The 8,078-nt window shown below is 44.9% G+C and overlaps 1 long non-coding RNA gene across 1 annotated transcript; it reads left to right on the top strand.

The window, feature by feature from the left end:
* Nucleotides 1-2,003: 2,003 nt before the first annotated feature.
* LOC109316063 lies at nucleotides 2,004-7,603 on the top strand. Its single transcript, XR_002102658.1, has 3 exons — nucleotides 2,004-2,254; nucleotides 5,951-6,032; nucleotides 7,257-7,603. It is a non-coding gene; the product is annotated as an uncharacterized LOC109316063 (long non-coding RNA).
* Nucleotides 7,604-8,078: the final 475 nt, after the last annotated feature.

Genomic DNA, 8,078 nt, shown 5'->3' with positions numbered 1-8,078 from the left:
TCGATGATCTTCTGAGGTCCCTTCCAGCCCTAATGTCTATGAAATCTATGAAACATCCTGATACCACCATCCTAAATTTAAAGGGCCAAGGCACCAAAGTGTACACGATACCAACACCGGTAGTCTAGAAAACAACATCTATGGTTGGCGTTAGTCGGGGTGTAGGGGAGGTGGAGCCCCAAGTGGGAAAAACAATGGGGATGACCAAGGGAAGGCACCAGGAGAGACGGGACAAACCATCTTCCTCCTAATTAAAGTAATTTTCCAACAAAGATGTGGCAGCTGAGCTGTCCTGGAAAGCTGACCAGAGTCCAACCCACTAACAAATTTGTTTCTTCCCTAAAGCAACAATGAAGTCAGAAAAGACTCCATGGACTCAACACACAGGTGAATGGCACAGGAGTTTACAGTCCACTACACAAACACGTGTAAATCAGGACAAAAATATTTTTTTGAAATCAGTTAATGATAATTGTCGATGTTTGCTTTTTAGAATATTATTTGGTATTTTTTTGATTCCTTGGTATTTATATATAATAATTTGGTATTTTTTTGATGGCAAAACCCCTTGCTGAATGTCTTTCTGGGGGCAAGGGGAGGGAAGTCTGGTGGGAAAGTTCAGGGGTTAGGGGGCAGGACTTCTGGTCACAAGATGGTAATGAGGGGGCGGGGCACCTGTCCAGGGGCAGAGCTACCCATGTGGCCCTCAACAGCTTGCCAAAACTCGGTAAGTGGCCCTCTACTTGAAATAATTTCGTGCCCCTGCTTTAATCTTTTATGAACAAACGATAAATGAAACCAATAAGACACAAAATGTGGCATCTCTTTTGACCTCCTGATTCCTAATCCTACAATTGTTCTTCCAACCCACATTGCCTTACTGATGATATGATTCTTCACATTAGTCATTCCAAACACACCTGCAGCCAAGAAACCAGGAGCAGTAGTTGACACTCGACCATTCTAACCTCAAGTTATTTTTTCCTTTAGCAAATGTGATCTATATAACTGCTCTTCACTTCTGTGGCTGAGCATAGTAGACAAATGAATGCAAGAGTTCTGTAAAAGGTCCATTAGTTCTCACTTCTGTTTTTAAGGGGGATTCTGGTAGCCCCTTGGCTTGCCATAAAGAACAGGGCCCATTTATTCTTTATGGTATCATCAGCTGGGGTGTTGGTTGTACCAGGCCTAAGAATCCAGGGGTCTACACCAGAGTGAGAGTCATCTGGAATTGGATCATATCTACGATAAAAGGTAACGTTTCTGCTCCTACGCAAAATATGTTATAAATTACAGTTTATCAGATGTAGTCAAATGTTTCAGTTTAGCCCATAGAAAAATACCATCTTCTGCAGGAAAAACTAAGAAAAAGCTTAAGCATTTTCATTGAAATTTCCTTTTTAAATTTGTTTTTCAAAAAAGGGGGGGTTAAGTGCTCTTATGAACTTTTTATATTCAATTTAAAAGCAAAAAACCCTTAATTTTCACACATTTTCCCTTCAGTAAAAAGTCCTTTTTGTCATATTTTCACTTTTGGTACACACAGATCTAAAGATGATGTTACGGTATGAGGTATTTTGTGTTAGTACAATCCAGCACCATCCTCTAGATAAATGCATTTTGAATGCTCTGGGGAACAAGAACTGTAGAGACAATAATAAATAATAAGTATTACTGGACATTGATGGAGAACTAAAATACCCCACTAAGAGTGGTTTTCTCTCTCAAAAGGAGATGTGCCATAAGAGTCTTTCCTTGTACCGTGAGTATGTGCTGTATGCTACCCCTGTTTCTCTACCTCTCTTCCTAGCAAATCTTTTTTTCCAATCTTTCTCAGGCTCAAGTCCAGGTGAAATATATTTAGTACCCCAACATTGCAACCGGCCCTTGTTGCTGCTGACAAGTGCTCAGCAGGGCGTTTCACTCTTGTTCCCTCCCCTTCATGCCTTCCACTACAAATGGCTTCATTAGAAAGGTTTAAAATGCCAGTATCTCTTCCTGAGCAAAGACTATTATCTAACTAGCTTGTCATCAGGATTTAGAAATCCATTATTTTGCTTTTCAAAGAGTGCACTTTTATGTAGACTATGTTACTGACGATGCTTTTTAAACTATAGCTTGAAAAGCATTACTGTACTTCTCTCTACAGAGAGACAACCATGTGCACTTCAGGCAAATTGTGATGGACATGAAACTTCAAAAGAACAGCCAAAGAAACAGCTTTCCAAGCTAACAGAAGCTGCCTACAGCCAAGGTAAAACTTCTCTGCATTAGTACAAGTATGTTCAGTTAGCAAAGCTGCTGGTTTCTCCTCCATGCTCTGGTGCTCTATAGGAGGGAGTGATGCATGTTATGCAGCAGGAAGTTATACCAGAATTCAAAAGCTTCATCAGTAAAACGCTTTCTTGAAACTTTCTGCTGGGAAGATAAGGTAGGAATAGCTACAGTAATCTTTAACTCTCACCCTATTAAAAGCATACCAAGCAAATGTTGGTTATCTACATGAGACTAAACTGAGCACATCATTGACAAAGGTGCTTCTTTTCTTTTGAATTCCATCCAGGGACAGCTAAAAGTAAAGATCTCAAGCTAATCAAACTTCTTGCTGTTCCCAGACCATGATATTGTAAAGAAAACTATTTTTAATAGTGTGATGATGGCTCTTATGCTAGTAGTTCAGAGCCTGGAGGGGTACAGCAGCCAGAAGGAAAACCACTCCATCCTGCCAGACCTCTTGGCTGAAGCATTTGGTTCATTTTGGCTATTAACTAGGAAAATATTCCTGCATAGAAAAGGCTAGCCCTTGAAATAATAGGTTTGTTACAGGATTGAGAGTTACTTGAATTAAAATCCGAGCTTCCACTTTTTACAGTCAAGACATGTTATACAATGGCCATTTCACAAGCTGGTAAACTAAAGGTATCACCAGATCAGAGTGTAGAGTCTGACACTCAAGGATTAAGGTCTTTGTCCCATGAAATGATTTCATAGATTTCATAGACATTAGGGCTGGAAGGGACCTCAGAAGACCCCACAGGTCTTCCTGTTGTGGAGTCTCCCACAACAAACACCTTACATTTTGCCTTGGGGAGAGCAGGGGTGGTAGCTGCAGTTGAGGCCGTGTTGCCTGAGGGAGCTGGCACCTCAGCAGGCTCTGCTGGGGCTGCAAGAGGTGCATACCTGTTGCTAAGCTCTGGCGAGGGAGGGGCCTTGGTGCGGCGGGCCTTGGGGCCCTTGACCACCTTGGTCCATGCCCCTGACTGGGCAGAGCGGGAGGTCCCAGAGTCCTCCTTTCTCCTGGAAAGAGACTGTGGTCTACCCACCGGCTCCTGGGGCAGAAGGGCCTGGCAGTAGGAGTCGATCTCCTGCTCACAGTCCCTGATGGCACACAGTCTCTGGACTGTGGCCTGGAGCTCCTCCAGCTGGCGCGCCAGAGACCCCAGTAGGGAGCAGGCCCCACATGGGGAGGTAGCCATGCTCCTGGGCCCCAGAGCCTGAAAAAGGGACAGGCAGCCCCTGCAGCTGAGAGCCAGAAGCTCTGTCTGTGTGGAGCCCGGCACCATGGGCTCCGTCTGGGTGGCCGTCTCTGAGGTGCCAGAGGTGGGGGCCACAGAGCCCGAGAGGACCCGAGGGGTGCGGCGCGTGCCCATCCGTGTCATGCCTCTGGTAGGCTGGTTATGGCTGGGACTGTCTACCCTGAGGGACTCACAGGCAGGGCCTCGGGTCCTCCCGCGCACCCTCCTGCGCAAACTCCGCACTAAGTCACGCACCGGCAGATAAGCGCGCCTGCTTGCGCAGCCTATTCGCGTGGCTCCGGTCTCGTGGCTCCCCGGGGGGCTGGGCCAAGCAGGGGCCTGGGCGGGGTGAGACCCGGCCCGGCTCCACTCAGCCACCTCCTCCCACTCACTAAGGAATTAACCCCCTCCCACCATGGGCCCCGCTTACCTCCAGCTGTGCTGGGGGTCGGCGGGGGGCTCCGCGGCTGCTGGGGCATCTCTGGGGGGCTTCAGGGGAGCAGGGGCGCAGCGGGCTTCATCTGCGTGTCTCTTGCTGCTCTGGAGCCTAACTGGGAGTTTTTTGCTGTGGGTGGGAGGGACCAAGTTCTCTAACTGGAAGCTGTTCGAGAGTCTCAAAGCTCTAAACTGGTCTCCACCAGGAAACCAACACTCCCACTCTCCTGGTGTTGATTTTAGAAGTTGGAGGGTCAGTCCTCAGAGTCCTTAATGAAACATGCTTTTAAGGCCACATGCAGCATTAAAGGAACAGTTCAGAGACCAATACTTGGCAGTCCTATGTCAGCAGGACACTTTGGGGCCTCGTGGCTGACTCCAGCTGCAAAATGCATGACTTCTCAGGATTCTTGAGAAGGAAGAAGAGACCAGCGTGAAGGTGTGATTTTCATAGAGGTATAAAAGGGGTAAATGAAAGCAGAGATGTACACTGTCAGGAGGAGAATCTTGTTGTGTTTAAGGCCGTGGGCTGAGACTCTGAATAACTGAGTTCATTTCCTACAATTGCTGCCAATTTCCTTTGTGATCTTGGGCAGCGCATCTGCTCCTTTGTCTTCTCATTTTACAGACGGTGAATGGAGCTAGTATTTCCACTCCTCCAACACCACTGTCTAATTTGGTTGCAAACTCTTCAGGGCAGCAGTGGTCTCATGCTCTCTTATGCAGAAGGCAGGGTAGAGGTGCATCTTAAAACTAACTGAATCAGAGACTTGTGAGCAACAGCTCACTTTGTCAGATGGTACAAATGGACATACAGAAAGCAGACCATAAACTAGGTATGATTTAAATATAAAAGACAAGGAAGTGGGGCAGAAGGGAATGAAAGGAAGAGAGAGGGTAGTGATTTTGCCCATGAAACTGATACAGTTAATCTGTAAAGTGAGCCTCTACTTTGCCTTCTTCCTGTCTTCAGACTAACATGACTAAGTGTCTCTCTCTGCCTTTACACACAATGCCTAAAAATAACTGGGCCCCAGTTTTGGTTGGGTCTCTGGAAGCTGTTCAGTAAAAAATGAAATGATAAATTTGGCGGCCAGAGCTTGCCCCTAACTACTTGCTGTGTTCTTATAAAAATGCTTGTCTGCCATGGATAAGCTGACCGCACTGAAGAATGAATATGTTCGAGAAAAAGGTAAAGAATTCTTAAAGGACACGCAACAATATTTCTGACTGCTCTGTTCAGGAGTAACTTACCAGTTCAATTTGCTTGCTTGCCTGATTTCCAAAGCACTCTGGCATGCAGTATATGCTTCTGAGTAGGAGAGATTGGTGCTCTTGTCAATGGTCTCAGCAGGGGTCAGAGATTTAAACGGCCCTAAAGATTGAAATGTTCAAATCTTAAAAATGCTGTCTCCAGGGGAGCAGAGGTGAGGATGCTTGCACAACTGCTGGCTGCTGTATCATACCTTTTCCATGGAAAGAGAGCTGCAGTCATCAGCAGAACAGTTACAGCACTGAATTCACTTGAAATAGGTTGAGTATAATAAAGAAGAGTAACTGCTCCTTTCCACAGACTTATGATTCCCAACCTAAGCACGCAGGGCGAAGTGTGAGGGTGTCTTATTCCTGCTTTGTGTTAGCATTCTGTGCCTGGCTGCCTGCAGCTGGATGTTGTCCATTTTAATTGTAGCAGAGCTTGTAAACTTCAGTGTTGGGGGAAACGACTCTTCTATCTATTGCAACAGCTGTTTTATACAGTCTGGCTTTTTTTAAAGCTGCTGTAGGATATATTTATCTATCCCATATATTTAAAAAGCCCCTGTTTATACGCTGGGATTAAAAAGATGCATATTTCTTACTAGTGACTTTGTTTTTATTCTCTAACAATCCCTCACACCATTCAAAACTCTTTCATGCTGATTTTTTTTCCATTTGGCAAACATTGAATTGGATTCCGTTGTGTGTTCATAGCACACAAGTTGCTCCTCTTCTGTCCTCAGCTGTGGGCTTTCTAAATGGGTGACTTGCCTTCCTCAAAAACATGCTGAGCTTCTTGCCCAAGGCTGGACAGGTCAGTAAGAGGTTAGTGTCAAAGAATAAACTGTCACAAGCCATCCAGTTCAATTAGTGTGTGAATGCTCCAGCTGCATAGTTTTTCTTTTTGTGTTTTTTTGGGTAGGGGGAGAGGCTTAAGGTATTTTTCCATCATATATCTGGTCCAGCTGTCAGGGTTGGGCTGAGTCATTTGCCAGATTTGCCAAATCATACTGTCCTACCTGAAAGGCATGGCACGCTGAGTAAGCAGACCCATCTGAAACATTGTCCTTCTTGCCTACAGTAGCTGGATTATTGGGGGTTTATGTGTTCATGACATCAAACATTTTGTGAAATCCCATGCTTGCATCAGAGTGCTCCACAGGTGTTATTCCATGCACTAGGGAAGGGTCAGCAACCCACATCCCACAGACCCATTTTATCTAGTCCACTGATATGGGACTTTGGCAGATTTGGGTGGTGGGGTCTTTGGCAGCAGTCAGTTTTTTATGCTGTCATGGAGAGAAGTGCCAGCTGCAGGCAGGCCTTTTCCCTGTGCCACCACTGGGAAAAGTAGTGGCAGCAGCTAGGTCCTAGTGCTCACCTTCCCACCTGCCTCTTATGCAAACTGGGTTCATTCAGCCCTCAGCCTTAAAAGGTTGGTGATTGCTAGACGAGAGTCCTGGGGAAGGCTGGAGTTCCTGCCCATAGGAACTATACTAAATCCTGAAGCAGAGACAAAATTTGCCCTTGGGTTGTGTGTTTTCCCATCCAGTGGCCTGAATTTTTGCCTTCTGTCAAGTATCCTAAAACAACCAATTCTGGCAACACCTAGAAAAAAGGAGCAGCAGCACCCAGGACAAAACAGATGACTTTCTAGAATATCATGGATAAATCTTGCTGGGTTTTTGATTGTTGCCGTGTTAGTCTAAGGATAGATTAGGCAGGCAAGGTTGTTTGGGTAGATGTTGTATATTTTATTAGACCAAGTAGTTGAAAAAAAGCTCTTTGCAAGTTTTTGGGCGCAATCACCCTTCTTCAGGCAAAGGAAGTCAGAATAGCAGAGAGTCCCTGTACCTGAAAAAGGATGACTGCACCCCAAAGCTTGCTAAGATCTTTTTTCCAACTACTCAGTTGATCTAATAAAATACATCACATCTACCCAAAGAACCTGGCCTTCCTATGGATAAATCTTAATTGGTAAGTTTTGTATGAAGTGCTTAAAGTGCTTAACTGTCTGTCTAATCCTCTGCTTTTTTTTTTTAATGACAGCGTGCTCCTCTCTGCAGAAGGCCCATTTGAAATGGGGCTAGAACAGCCCAGGGGGTTTATCTTATCCACACCCTCATCAAGCCACCTGAAAAGCTTGAAGTGCTCCTGGGTGCTCAAAGTGTCCCCACGAGGCAGGCAAAGCTTGTAGTAAAGTACCTGTCAGAACTACAGAGCAGAGTTCCTTGGGATTTATGAAGAAAGCCAGAAAGGAAGAAAAGTGCTAGGTAACCAATACTCTGATGCCATACTATCCCCTGAATGTATTTATACTTGGAATCCTCTAAACCTGGCCAGAAGCCAATCAAATAGCTTGGAGACATCGCAGTCCAATATTAAACAAAATGTCTGAGGTCAGATTCCTTTCTAGATATAGAATTTGTTGGACGCCACCAAAGTCTATGTACTCCAGCAAAAAAGGGCCATTGTGTGGTAAGGGAGGCCATACAGAAATTAGATATAGATACTTGTAGAGATTAGATATTATGGTTTGTGACACCTAATTTGATGGAAAAATGTTCAAGCCTACATGCTTGATGAAGGAATGGAAAACATACCAATGATAACAAGTCTAGACAATGTTGTTAGGAGGTTGACAACATTGGTTTCTTTTGAAAGGTAAAGATATGTGGTGGGAAGAAGAGAAAGATTCTTTGCTTTAGACATTAAGAACATGTTTTGTGCCTTACAACCTCCCAAACTGCGTTTCCTTGTTTCCTGGAGTTCAGGGGCATGTGTAGATGAAACAGGGACCCTAAACAGAAGCAGTAGGTTTTTAAAAATGCCTCTTCAGTTTTATGGCTGATTAAACCTCCCATGTCATGC

The sequence above is a fragment of the Crocodylus porosus genome, unplaced genomic scaffold (assembly GCF_001723895.1).
Source record: "Crocodylus porosus isolate Cpor-Errol unplaced genomic scaffold, CroPor_comp1, whole genome shotgun sequence".
Taxonomy (NCBI): domain Eukaryota; kingdom Metazoa; phylum Chordata; order Crocodylia; family Crocodylidae; genus Crocodylus; species Crocodylus porosus.
This window is presented reverse-complemented; position numbering and strand designations above follow the sequence as displayed.